The sequence below is a fragment of the Oncorhynchus gorbuscha genome, linkage group LG07 (genome assembly GCF_021184085.1).
Source record: "Oncorhynchus gorbuscha isolate QuinsamMale2020 ecotype Even-year linkage group LG07, OgorEven_v1.0, whole genome shotgun sequence".
Classification (NCBI taxonomy): Eukaryota; Metazoa; Chordata; class Actinopteri; order Salmoniformes; family Salmonidae; genus Oncorhynchus; species Oncorhynchus gorbuscha.
Genome location: NC_060179.1, coordinates 37,111,985 through 37,126,865, shown reverse-complemented (window position 1 = coordinate 37,126,865; position 14,881 = coordinate 37,111,985). Strand labels below are relative to the sequence as shown.

Below are 14,881 nucleotides of genomic sequence, written 5' to 3'. Positions count from 1 at the left end.
GTTTCTGGCTTTGTAGGAAGATACTTGGGCCTTTTCTGTCCCTCCCGGATGAATGTTGTTGTTTTGACGGGATTGCTTGTTTTTGGAGGTAATGAATTGGTTGCACTCCTCTTGGTCTCAAGTGCTGCAGCCAGGCTCTTGAGGACCTGATTGTGCCTCCAGGTGTAGCGGCCTTGTGAGAGGCTGGTCTTGCAACCTGTCATTATATGCCTGAGAGTCGCTGGAGCTGGGCAGAGGGGGCAGGTCGAGTCCTCGCCATACCATTGATGTAGATTTTTTGGTGATGGAAGCACATCATAAACAGCTCTTATGATGAAGCTGATGTTGCTTGCCTCCATTTGCCAAAGCTCACTCCAGTTGATCTTTCTCCTCTCCAGGCCTTCCCACCGCGTCCATTGCCCTTGTTTAGCAAGAGAGACAGCCTTTGCACTTCTTGCAGTCTCCTCCTGTCTTCGCACCTCCTCGACCACCAGCTTCCTGCGTTCAGATGTTGTTGCCTTATGGAACGTTGGTTTGCTTGCTGCCAGGCCAAAGCCTCCTCTTCCATGCTGGATATTCCCCACAATGTCTTGGTGTCTCAGGGCTGATGTTGCTTGCTGCACAGCATTGGATGATGTCCATTTCCGTCCAGTTTGTAGGGGAGGTGCAGCCTTGCTAATGGTCTGGTCTTTGGAGTCCTTCAATGTCATCTGAAGTCTTACTTTAGAGCACTTGTACTCCTCCGTTAGACTTGTAAGAGGTAGTTCAAGGACCCCTTTGCCATAGAGGCCGATGTTACTCAGGCATCGTGGGACACCCAGCCATTTCTTCACGTATGAGGTAATGGTTCGCTCCATCTTCTCCACTGTTGTTATTGGGACCTCATAGACGGTGAGTGGCCACATTACCCGGGGAGAAGTCCAAACTGTAGGCACCAGAGCTTGAGCCTCCCAGGCAGTAGGGTCTTGTTGATGTTCTCAAGACCGTCGGCGATGTCCTGCCTTACTTGCTGCACTTGATCTTTATCCCGGAGGCTTTCGTTGTACCATCTACCCAGGCTCTTGATGGGTTGCTCAGACACCGTTGGTATCGGGTCATCTCCAATGCAGAACCTCACATCTTTAAGCTGTCCCTTGACTATGGAGATGCTTCGAGATTTGCTTGGCTTGATTTTCATCCGTGCCCACTTGATGTTATCCTGCAGTTTTGCAAGTAGCCGCCTGGTGCATGCTGCAGTGGTGGTCAGTGTAGTCATGTCATCCATGTATGCTCGGATAGGTGGGAGACGGAGCCCTTCCTTAGTTCTCTCACCACCGACCACCCATCTCGATGCCCTGATGATGACTTCCATGGCCATAGTGAAGGCCAGAGGAGAAATTGTACAGCCTGCCATTATGCCTACTTCCAAGCGCTGCCATGTTGTTGTGAAGTCAGGTGTTGTGAAACACAATTGCAGGTCTTGGAAATAGGCCTTTACCAGTGTAGTGATGGGTTCTGGTACGTGGAAAATGTTGAAGGATTCCCAGAGGAGTTCATGGGGAACTGAGCCAAAGGCATTGGCCAAGTCGAGGAAGATGACATAGAGGTCTCTCTTGTCCTTCTTAGCTGTTTGGATCTGGTGCCAAATCATACTAGTATGTTCCAGGCAACCAGAGAAACAAGGAATGCCTGCTTTCTGTACAGATGTATCAATGTACTTGTTCCTTTCCAGATAAGTGGACAGCCTCTGTGCTATTATACTGAAAAAGATATTCCCTTCGACGTTGAGAAGGGAGATTGGTCGGAATTGACTGATGTCTGTCGCATCCTTCTCTTTCGGGATTAGCACACCACCAGCCCTTCGCCATGCCTTTGGTATTATTTCCTTCTGCCACACTATCCTCATGAGCCTCCAAAGAAAGCGTAGAACATCCGGGACGTTCTTGTAGAGCTTGTATGGTACTCCATTAGGCCCAGGAGCCGAGGCCGCTCTTGCTCTTCGGACAACGTTCTCTACTTCCCTCCATTTTGGAGGGTCAGTGTCCAGATTGAATTCTGGTGGTTGAATAGGTGGGATGTCATGTGGGATGATTATCTGCTCATGCCTTTTCATGTCCTGGTGGACCTTTTCCAGATGTTCTTCCAGTTCAGGCTTTGTAGTTTTTAGGATTCCTCACTTTTCCTTTGCGAAGAGATCTTTGACAAACTTAAAGGGGTTTTTATAGAACCGTGTTCTTGAGTGTTCCTTTTTCCTACGAAGTTTCCTTAAGTTTTCTGCTCTTCGCAAGGTTGCCAGCCGACATTTAATGTCTGCTTGGAGTAGCATGAGACCTTCTCTCTCTGCATCAGAGGCCTTCTTCCACTGCTTCCTCAGCTGCCTTCTCTCTCTGACAAGTATCTCGATCTCCTGCTGTCTCCTAGATTTGGCTGGCGCGGGAGGTGTCTTGCCACTTCTCCTTTCGTTTACGCCAAAGCGCTCTTCTCCGTAGTGGTAGATAATGTCTCCCATCCTTTCAAGCTTTTTCTCTGCTTTTCCTACCTGTTGTTCCAAGATTTTTGTCAGGTCGTTGTTGATTGTTTCCCACTCTCTCTTTTCAACGGCTTTGGGCCACTTCACACTCGGTCTGTGCCCTTTGATCTTTTCCTCTTTTAGAGGTCTCTGTGGTTGGGTGAGTTCATCCACCGGCATTTCTGTGCTTGTGTTATCCTCCTCAGTTACAGGGGTGCTGATGCTCTGCGAACTTTGGTTTGCGTCCCGTCGCTGTGCTTCATTCGACTGATTTGACTGGCTGCTTCGTAAGAAGTACTGGTCAATGCGAGGTCCCTGTCTCTGCTTCTCTAACAAGCACCTTTTCCTCCCTTGATGGATCCTTAACCCCCTTGCCGATGTTACTCTCTCCCAACCACAGCTGCACACCTGAAGTGTGTGTCCTGCTGCTGTTATGGTTGTCTCATGTGCTGTGTTCCTACTCGTAGTCGTTTCCGTTCCTGGGTCCGTAACCGTGTGATCAGTCGTTGAGCCATCTTGCGCCCCAGCTCTCGCAGGCTCTAGGGGTATGTTCCTTTGTTGACTTTCAGTAGCACTTAGTGGGTGTCTCCAACATACTGAAACAGCGTCGGAGACTGCCAACATGGGTAGCTAACCCATGACAGCCCCAGTGGGGTCTATTCCCTCCGGTCAGCTGTCTCTCCAAGCTGTCACACAGACTTTCCTATGTTGTCAGCAAATTAGAGGTCGACCGATTATGATTTTGAACGCTGATATTGATACCGATAATTGGAGGATCAAAAAAGCTGATACCAAATAATTGGACGATTTAAAAAAAAACATTTATTTGTAATAATGACAATTACAACAATACTGAATGAACACTTATTTTAACTTAATATAATACATCAATAAAATAAATTTAGCCTCAAGTAAATAATGAAACATGTTCAATTTATTTTAAATAATGAAAAAACAAAGTGTTGGAGAAGAAATTAAAAGTACAATATGTGCTATGTAAGAAAGCTAACGTTTCAGTTGCATGCTCAGAACATGAGAACATAGGAAAGCTGGTGGTTCCTGTTAACATGAGTCTTCAATATTCCCAGGTAAGAAGTTTTAGGTTATAGTTATTATAGGAATTATAGGACTATTTCCCTCTATACCATTTGTATTTCATTAACCTTTTGTGACTAGTTGGCAGTATTTTCATTTTTGGAAAAATAACATTCCCGTAATAAACGGGATATTTTGTCAGGAGAAGATGCTAGAATATGCATATAATTGACAGTTTAGGATTGAAAACACTCTAAATCTTCCAAAACTGTAACAATATTGTCTATGAGTGATAACAGAACTGATATTGCAGGCGAAAGCCTGAGAAAAATCCAATCTGGAAGTGCCCAATTTTTTGAAAGCTCTGCTTTCCAATGCGTCCCTATTGAGCAGTGAATGGGCTATCAACCAGATTACGTGTTCTCCGTATTCCCCAAGGTGTCTACAGCATTGTGACTTAGTTTTACGCATTTATGTTGAAGAATACCCGAAAGCGGCTACATTGCCCATGTGGTCACCTGATGCTCCCAGAGTGATTCTCGCGTAAAATACAGAGGTAGCCATTATTCCAATCGGTCCTACTGAAAAACCAATTGTCCCGGTGGAAATATTATGGAATAGATATTTGAAAAACACATTGAGGATTGGTTATAAACAACGTTTGCCATGTTTCTGTCGATATTATGGAGCTAATTTGGAATATTTTTCGGTGTTTTTGTGACTGCAATTTCCCGGCGATTTCTCAGCCAAACGTGAAGAACAAGCAGAGCTATTTCGCTTACAAAAATAATATTTTTGGAAAAAAGGAACATTGGCTATCTAACAGGGAGTCTCGTGAGTAAAAACATACGAAGCTCATCAAAGGTAAACGATTTAATTTGATTGCTTGTCTGATTTCCGTGACCAATTTACCTGCTGCTAGCTGGACAAAATGCTATGCTAGGCTATCGATAAACTTACACAAGTGCTTGTTTAGCTTTGGTTGTAAAGCATATTTTGAAAATCTGAGATGACAGGGTAATTAACAAAAGGCTAAGCTGTGTCTCAATATATTTCACTTGTGATTGTCATGAATAGGAATATTTTCTAGGAATATTTATGTCCATTGCGTTATGCTAATTAGTGTCAGTCGATGATTACGCTCCGTTTCAAATTCCTAACAAGAAGGCACATTTTTTTTCGACGGATAGCCTGGGGCACACTCCAAAACTCAGACATAATTGACAAACAAAGCATTTGTGTTTAGTGATTCTGCCAGATCAGATGCAGTCGGGATGTTCTCTTACGTGAATTGGACAATTTTCCTGTCAAAATGTAACAAGTACTTTTAGGTGTCAAGGAAAATGTATGGAGTAAAAATAAAATGTTATATCGGAATGTAGTGAAGTAAAAGTTGCAAGTGCTTGTTTAGCTTTGGTTGTAAAGCATATTTTGAAAATCTGAGATGACAGGGTAATTAACAAAAGGCTAAGCTGTGTCTCAATATATTTCACTTGTGATTGTCATGAATAGGAATATTTTCTAGGAATATTTATGTCCATTGCGTTATGCTAATTAGTGTCAGTCGATGATTACGCTCCGTTTCAAATTCCTAACAAGAAGGCACATTTTTTTTCGACGGATAGCCTGGGGCACACTCCAAAACTCAGACATAATTGACAAACAAAGCATTTGTGTTTAGTGATTCTGCCAGATCAGATGCAGTCGGGATGTTCTCTTACATGAATTGGACAATTTTCCTGTCAAAATGTAACAAGTACTTTTAGGTGTCAAGGAAAATGTATGGAGTAAAAATAAAATGTTATATCGGAATGTAGTGAAGTAAAAGTTGCCAAAAAAAGAAATCGTAAAGTAATGTACTGATACCCCCCAAAAAAATATGTAAGTAAAAAAACTTTAAAGTACTACCTAAGTACTTTTGACCACTCCCCAAATGCCTTCACACCAGTACATTAGCATACTTTACATACTGTTACACACACACTTATCACATATTATTCCATACATAATTAAGGCCATGCAACCTGAATTGAAACCTAAGTGAGGTGCACATGTACAGAACATAAACCGATGATTGCGCCATATATTTATGTGGATGCACTATATATTATGTGGTGGACACTTGATACATTCACATGATATTGTTGTGGTCTGTCACAAAATCATGTTACGACCACACATATCATGATTCATTTTATATATCAATATTTTGCTAATTCTTGCAAAGTGGATGGGTCTCTACAGAAAGTGTAAACGGTACAGCCAAATGATTACTTGCATAGTAGCAATATCAGAAATAGATAGTGTCAAAATAATATATACAGTATGTACAAAATCAATATCAAAAACCGTGATGATCAGTGATAGACGAGGTAGTTATATGCATACAATCAGGGGTAAAGTGGTTAAGCAGGGGATAAAAAAAATAGTATCAGCAACGTATGGCATGTGAGTTAATTAAGAGAGAGGATTTGAATAGAGGCACTGCAGATAGTGATGATGACTGGTCCGTCCGAACCACGCATGAACAAGGGAATCTATATCGGAGAGCCTGTTTCTGTCTTGCCCTTGATTTTGGAGCAGGGCATGTGATGTCCATTGCCTCCTTTGTCGCAAAACTCACTGATCTCAAAAAGATAAGTTTGTCTTGCTGGGTCCAGTCCAGGTGGTGCTTGTACAGGCACACCATCTAAGGGAGGAAGGATGTCAGCTTTGTGCAGCAGCTGAAACCTGGTCCCGACAGTCTGAACGCTCCTTGGCGACAACACCAAGCTCCAGAGCATTGAAGCTGTAAAACAGGGAATAAAAAACATATTTTTTGAAGACATTACAACCCTAAACAACAGAAATTCACCTCCCAAGTTTAGATAAGAAAAATAACCTCATGTAATGCAATGAAATGATCTTCACCTGAAGTACTGGTACTGCTTGATCTGTGGCAGCGGCCTGAAGTACGGAGTCAGGTGTTGTTGCCAGCCATACCTTGTTCCAGTCCAACCAGCTGTGGGATGTTGACCCCTGTCACAGTGCTGTCATTCACAACACCAGCAATCTCAGACAAAGTGTCCACTCTGGTCTTTCTGAAGCGCTGCTTGATGAGGCCAGAGCACAAACTTGTTCTTGTTATGACTACCGCAGTTATCAAAATTCAGGTCCACAAGTGTTTCCCCACCTCCATAGTTGGTGAAGAAATGGTGCGTGTAGTTGATGACAGCGCTGCTGCCTTTGTTTGCTTGGGCCACCTCTCTTTTTGATAGGGGGCATTAGACCATTCTCCTTGTATGACTGGTGGAGGAGAGTCAGGCGTGTTCTACTGATGCTGAAAAACAAAAAATAACTACAATCCCAATCCATAGAGTAACGTTACTCACAATACAAACCGATTGTCGTAGCTACAGTTAACCAAATAAGTTAGGTTCAACATTAACGTTAGCTAACTTTTATTTTTTATTTTTATTTTACCTTTATTTTACTAGGCAAGTCAGTTAAGAAACTTACAGCAAGACTTAACTTGCAATGAAAACAACAACTTTGACAAAAATTAGAAACATATAATATCTGAAACTATAGCTAGATTCTTACCCGTATACATGAATGAAGGATTCACGGCAGACTGCAACCCCTTTCATCAAATAAGACGTCCTTTGTTGTTTCCGTTTAATTTGCACAGCTTGTTTGGCCAGTTGTGTTCCAATGATTTCAAAACTCGGTACAATTCTTCTGTGACAACAAAACTGTTGATCTCCGTTTCTTCCCCATCACCGTCATCAGAAGACTCTACAATGTTTTCTTCAATGAAAATGTTTTTACCTAAATCAGGGATTTGCTCATCGTCTGATTTATTTTCAGAGTCAGAGAGAGTCAGCATGGCACGATCATCCTCCAGAAAGTAGTCCATCACAACTTTTTCCCACTGACCTTTGTCGATAGCGCCTGATAAATTCAGGTCAGCAATGTTATTGAGAGCAGTAGCAACATATTTGCAGTTCTCCGTGGCTAACGTTATATCTTTAGAAAAAACTGCAGTAGAAAGGATTATCTACGCTTAATGAGAAGCTCATTTTATAGGCACAAGATGAAACTCTTCTCTCGGCATGTCCAGCCCACTCATTATCCCAGCCAATCATGGTTAGCGGGAAGGTTTCTGACGTTTTCTTTGGCTAGATCAGCTAGGTTCTTAATTTAACAACTTTATTCGTATTTACAGTTGGCATAATCATTTTTTATTACGGCACATGAAAGTTCACATGTTCGAGGAGGCATTTCTGACAAAAACAAATTGTTTTGATAAAAAAATATATTTTTTACGTTCAAACGGCTCTCCTGTGACTTGCAACATATACCTTGTTTCCTGAATTGTGTCACATATATTTAAAAGTTTACACTATTTGCCTATGGCAAATATACTTACATTTCTACTCTTTCATCTGTATCTGGTGTTCACTTGTTACTGGCTAGCTACGTCTTCAGCTAGCATGGAACAAAAGGGTCATAAAAAATCACGAAAGGTCTGATAGAAACATCAATTTGACGGTATTCTTCCCAAATGTCTACATAACCAAATATGCTAGACAAGGTGGGATATTTTTGTGTCTGTAAAATTAATTATGTGAGAAATGGCAGTGTGAACTTTTATGAGCAAATATTGATATGATAACCATCATATTGAAGTAAACGCGATGACATGTTGTCACGCCTTGGTCATTGTATTTTGTGTTTTTGTTATATGTTTGGGTAGGCCAGGGTGTGACATGGGTTTATATGTTGTATTCGTATTGGGGTTTGTATTATTTGGGATTGCGGCTGATTAGGGGTGTGTCTAGTTAGGCTTGGCTGCCTGAGGCGATTCTCAATCAGTGTCAGCTGCTTGTCGTTGTCTCTGATTGAGAACCGTATTTAGACAGCCTGACTTTAGCTTTGGATTTTGTGGGTGTTTGTTCCTGTCTCTGTGTTGTAGTCACCAGATAGGCTGTAATAAGTTTCACGTTCCGTTCTGTTGTTTTTGTATTTCAGTTATTTCATGTACCGCGATTCTGTTCATTAAAGTCATGAGTAACCTACACGCTGCATTTCGGTCTGACTCTCTTCATTCAACAGACGAACGCCGTTACACATGTTGTGTGGTTCTCCTACTACGTTTCTGGAAAGCATACAGTTTCTTAGGCTACAGATTAAACACATTATGATGAACTTCACAGGATGGTGAAAGTGCAAGGTGATGAGCTTGATGCTTTTCCAATAAATATAGAGGGTCTTGTTATTCTGGTGAAATGATGATCGATGCTTGGGTTTCGCTTGGCAAATAAAAATGATCTTACTCTTTTGTCCATAATAATCTCATCATGTAGGCTATACCCGCACTGTATCTACCAGCTGTTGGCTGTATCACACAAACCAATCCCGGAGTCGGCACTTTCGCTTTGTAACGCATCATTGTTTTGTGTGACAGAATCATTGAGATGAGAACGCAATAGACACCCATTTAACTCACATATTTTGATTTTAACAGCGGAAGTTATTTTTTTATGTGTGTTTCCTCAAGCACAGACTTTTATCTGCAACAAGTCAATTTGATGGCAACAAACCTCTTGTGGAAAAAAAACAATTTTATTGATGCAGATTTTATAATATTTGCATTCAAATCTGTCACCAGTTGAATGGAAACCTAGCTAATGATGTAATTTCAATGTTGTTTGAGTTGCTTTGTGAATCATCAAATAAGCTTGAGATTATTTTACTGCAACACTGCATCCATGTTTCTCGACATAGGCGTTTCAAAGAGCTGTCAGTTAAGTGAGTTCATTAATATGAAATATGAAATTTCACATGTGAAACATGTTCTTGGAATGGCTCCCGAGGGGCACAACGGTCTAAGACACTGCATCTCAGTGCAAGAGGTGTCACTACAGACCCTAGTTTGATTCCAGGCTGTATGACATCCAGCTGTGATTGGGAGTCCCATAGGGCGGTACATAATTGGCCCAGCATCGTCCGGTTTTGGCCGGGGTAGGCCATCATTGTAAATAAGAATTGAACTTGCCTAGTTAAATAAAAGTTATATTTAAAAAAAATGAATTGCATGTGACATTTCACATGTGAAACGTGTTTTTGGAACACTTCCTTCCTATTAGTTGCCGGATAGGAAGGAAACTGTTCAGGGATTGAAGATGGATCAACAACATTTTAGTTAGTCCACAATACTAACCTAAGTGACAGAGTGAAAAAAGGAAGCCTGTAAAGAATAAAACAATTCCAAAACATGCATCCTGTTTGCAACAAGGCACTAAAGTAGTTCTGTAAACCCTGGACCCTGATCTCTCTTTTGAAGAACATATCAAGACCATTTCAAGGACAGCTTTTTTCCATCTACGTAACATTGCAAAAATCAGAAACTTTCTGTCCAAAAATTATGCAGAAAAATTAATCCATGCTTTTGTCACTTCTAGGTTAGACTACTGCAATGGTTTACTTTCCGGCTACCTGGATAAAGCACTAAACAAACTTCAGTTGGTGCTAAATACGGCTGCTAGAATCCTGACTAGAACAAAAGAAATTGACCATATTACTCCAGTGCTAGCTTCTCTACACTGGCTTCCTGTCAAAGCAAGGGCTGATTTCAAGGTTTTACTGCTAACCTACAAAGCATTACATGGGCTTGCTCCTACCTATCTCTTTGATTTGGTCCTGCCCTACATACCTACATGTACGCTACGGTCACAAGACGCAGGCCTCCTAATTGTCCCTAGAATTTCTAAGCAAACAGCTGGAGGCAGGGCTTTCTCACATAGAGCTCCATTTTTATGGAACGGTCTGCCTACCCATGTCAGAGACGCAAACTCGGTCTCAACCTTTAAGTCTTTACTGAAGACTCATCTCTTCAGTGGGTCATATGATTGAGTGTAGTCTGGCCCAGGAGTGGGAAGGTGAACGGAAAGGCTCTGGAGCAACGAACCGCCCTTGCTGTCTCTGCCTGGCCGGTTCCCCTCTTTCCACTGGGATTCTCTGCCTCTAACCCTATTACAGGGGCTGAGTCACTGGATTACTGGGGCTCTCTCATGCCGTCCCTGGAAGGGGTGCGTCACCTGAGTGGGTTGATTCACTGATGTGGTCATCCTGTCTGAGTTGGCGCCCCCCCTTGGGTTGTGCCATGGCGGAGATCTTTGTGGGCTATACTCAGCCTTGTCTCAGGATGGTAAGTTGGTGGTTGAAGATATCCCTTTAGTGGTGTGGGGGCTGTGCTTTGGCAAAATGGATGGGGTTATATCCTTCCTGTTTGGCCCTGTCCGGGGGTGTCCTCGGATGGGGCCACAGTGTCTCCTGACCCCTCCTGTCTCAGCCTCCAGTATTTATGCTGCAGTAGTTTATGTGTCGGGGGCTAGGGTCAGTTTGTTATATCTGGAGTACTTCTCCTGTCCTATTCGGTGTCCTGTGTGAATCTAAGTGTGCGTTCTCTAATTCTCTCCTTCTCTCTTTCTTTCTCTCTCTTGGAGGATCTGAGCCCTAGGACCATGCCCCAGGACTACCTGACATGATGACTCCTTGCTGTCCCCAGTCCACCTGGCCGTGCTGCTGCTCCAGTTTCAACTGACCTGAGCCCTAGGACCATGCCCCAGGACTGGCACAGCCAGAAGAGGACTGGCCACCCCACATAGCCTGGTTCCTCTCTAGGTTTCGTCCTAGGTTTTGGCCTTTCTAGGGAGTTTTTCCTAGCCACCGTGCTTCTACACCTGCAATGCTTGCTGTTTGGGGTTTTAGGCTGGGTTTCTGTACTGCACTTTGAGATATCAGCTGATGTACGAAGGGCTATATAAATAAATTTGATTTGATTTGTAAAACATGTGACAAAGTAATTAACTTTAACTGAATTCAATGTGTTATGTTTGGGGCAAATCCAATTCAACACATTATGGACTACCATTCCCCATATTTCAAGCAGAGTGTGGGCTGCATCATGTCATGGGTATGCTTGTAATTTTGAGATTTTTTTAGGTTAAAAAGAAACAGAATGGAGCTAAGCACTGGGAAAACCTGGTTCAGTTTGCTTTCCCCCAGACACTGGGAGATTAATTTACCTTTTAGCAGGACAATAACTTAAAACAAGGTCCAACTACACTGGAGTTGCTCATCAAAAAAGACAGTGAATGTTCCTGAGAGGCTGAGTCACACTTTTGGCTTAAATTTGATTGAAAATATTTGTCAAGACTTGAAAATGGTTGTCTAGCAATGATCATCAACCAATTTGACAGTGCTTGAAGAATTTAGAAAAAAATTATGTGCAAATATTGTACAGTCCAGGTGTGCAAAGCTCTTAGAGACTTACCCAGAAAGACCAAAGGTGATTCTAACATGTATTGACTCAGGGGTGTGAGTACAGGGGTATGAGTACATACGTAAATTAGATATTTCTGTATTTCATAAAGGCAAAAAAAAAGCACAAAAAAATAAACATGTTTTCACTTTGTCATTAAAGGGTATTGTTTGTAGATTGTTGAGAAAATATTTTTATTTTTATTCAGGCTATAACAGAACAAAGTGTGGAATAAGTTAAGGGGTATGAATACTTTCTGAAGGCACACACTGGATCTCCCCACATGTAAACCCTACGGGTATGGGTGGTGTAGCAGTGTAGCTCTTTAATATGTTGTCCTCATCTCACCTTCTACAGATCACCAGAGTAAGCATCTGCTACTGTAGAATGAACAGGGACAGGGTGCATCTGTGAGCCCATATTCCAAATGCAGCATATCAGATAGTGTGTGTTGCAAGGCTCGAATCAAATTAAAATAAGTAATTTAACTAAACTAAACTAAATCCCAATTCAATAATCGAAAAAAGGACATTTATTTAAAATAACTTCTCAACAAATTGAAAAGTAGAAGGTATTTATTTAAAACATGTGACAATATTTGAACTTTATTTCAAATTGTTACTGATATGACTTCCTTCAATACGAATTGAGCCCAACCCTGGTGTGTTTCCTTTTTCATATCCACTCAGTTTGTTGGTACTAATCTTCATGGATACCACAATAAATACTTTAATCCATTTATAAATGTACATATGTAAACATGGGCTATAATATGCATTATAGCACGTCATACCTGTGTGAGCATTCCAAAGCAGGCTGTGTTGTGATTTGATTGAAAAGTGCAAATTAAAAATTCACACCTTTATGTTTACTGTTAATATTGCAGTTATTTGTACAATCGAAGCGATTAGAACTTATTGGGACACAGATTTTCTGTAAAGGGAATACAAAATACAGTGCAATTTGCTGTTTTCATCTCATTACAAGAGTGTTAAACAGCGTTGTGAAGCTGAACCACATGCAATCCCCCCAAAATTGGCATTTGCTTTTTGGTATCCATCAAGTCAGTGTTGAAATCAGCACCTTGAAGTTGCCCAAACCACTTGACAGGCTATGGTTTGATAACCAATGTTTGAACACTTTCCAACACCAAGTTGAAAGGCAATACTTCCTTTTAAATGCAAAAGAACCGAAATGGCTCACCATGACTTATAAAACGGGGGCATAAAATCAGTCCCAGTGAGTGGTGTTTCGTTGCCTGTGTTGCCAATCTGCATTCACTGACACCTCCTGTGTCATCTATAAATTAATCAATAGGTTTGCCTTGACCCAAAGACCATACAGACATGCCTGAAAGACATTGTTCAATATGACTGACCCTGCACTCCGAACAGAACAGAGCACAACACAAGCCTCCTGTCTCCATCAAACTCTTTCTGATAAAACTGTTTCAAGGACACCCGCTGGTTCTGCTTCCACCATATGTACTTCTAAATAACATGTGGGGATAACATCTAATAATGTATTGATTTGGCTGGAGGGGGAATAAAACGCAAGTCAAACATTTATAGCTTCAAAAAAATCTTTGACATCAAGGAGGCTTTGAAAGCCATTTACAGCAGCTGCAGCAGCGGGGTGACAGAAATGACCATGAGTTTCTGGCATTATAACTCAGTTTGTTCATTATTGACTTGGAGGGGGAATATACACAATATCAACCTAGCCTACATAACAAAAAAAATATTTAAAAAACACTCCAACTAAGAGGTAAGTAAACAGCACACATACCTTGATTGATTCACACTGTTTCAAAGCCAGCTTAATCCAAGCAGTCAAACTATCCTCCAAGCTTATTTTCCCTGTGTAGAACACAAGACAAGCTTCTTCTCTCTTCTCCTTTTTTTGCCTCCTCTCTATGATTCCCTCTTTTATCATTTACCTCTACCTCTGTCTTTGGTATCTTTCTTTCATGATCATTTTCTGTGCAAAGCCTATTGCCCACGCCAGACTTGATGCCGGAGTGTGTGCCGCTAGAGGTACAAAACAGGGAGAGAGAATGTAAGAGTCTCCCTGTGGTTTTAAAATGACGAGTGAGAGAGAAAGTGTGGCAGAGCAGTGTGAAAGAGAGCAAGCTTGTGTGAGTGTATGAGAGCGAGCGGGAGAGAGAATGAGCGAGGGTTTGTGAGCACTGACTGGCTCACTGACTGGCTCAGTGGCGAAGGGCTTGCGTTTACGCTGGGAGCTGGGGCAGCCGTGATTGGTGTGAGGCAGCCCCCTGTCAGGTCCCCAGAGCACTGGGATCTTCATCAAGCAGATTATAGGGATCTGGAGAGCCCTCTCTTCTGCATAGAGAGTGGCAGTGATGTGTACTGTGGTCACTAGGGGATATTCTAATCAGAGAGACAGTAGTGCCACTTGGGGATGGTGTCTCTTCCAAGCTCATGTGTACACAGATAATGCTGCCGAAATTGGGGAGTACTGTAGTAGTGTGGTGAGAAAGGAGACAGGGCAGGGAGAGGGAAAGAGAGAGAGGGAGGAAGGGAAGAATTGTGTGTGTGAGTGTATGTTTTGCCTGTGTGTGTGTGAATGCATGTGCGTGTTTGTGTGTGTGCATGATCGCCCGTGCATGCATGTGTGTGTGTTGGCAACAAAGACGATATTGTGTGAGGAAGGGGATGGGGTTTGTTTACCATTAGGGCTTAACTCTTATTAGTCAGGGACATCAGCTGGCTTCACTAATACGCCCTCATGATCCCTCACACTGAATACAAATAATACAACAAGCCCTTTACCTTTCCTATACCCCTGCAGTAAAGCAAAGACTTGATCTAAAAATCAAAACAAACTTCCTGGTCGCTCTGAAGCCTGTCGGTTGCTGTTAACGTGTGACCTACATTCTCATATTTCCATGTCTTGCATGATTAAATGCGTTGCTAGTTTTCCTCGACTTGGAGGAGGAGTACTCCTCAGTTGTGTCCAATATGGAACTCTATATCCTATACAGTGCACTTTTGAAAAGAGACTTATGGGCCCTGGTTAAAAGTAGTGCACTATATACGGAATGGGATGCC

At 42.0% G+C, this 14,881-nt stretch overlaps 1 protein-coding gene across 1 annotated transcript in view; it reads right to left on the bottom strand.

Moving 5' to 3' along the window:
• The window catches only part of LOC124039838 (cadherin-12-like), a 204,627-nt gene extending 190,681 nt beyond the window's left edge, over window positions 1-13,946 (bottom strand). The window contains exon 1 of the mRNA XM_046356286.1: window positions 13,599-13,946. The gene's annotated coding sequence lies outside the window, so the exon portion shown is untranslated. The remainder of the gene's footprint in view (window positions 1-13,598) is intronic.
• Between the last annotated feature and the right edge of the window lie 935 nt (window positions 13,947-14,881).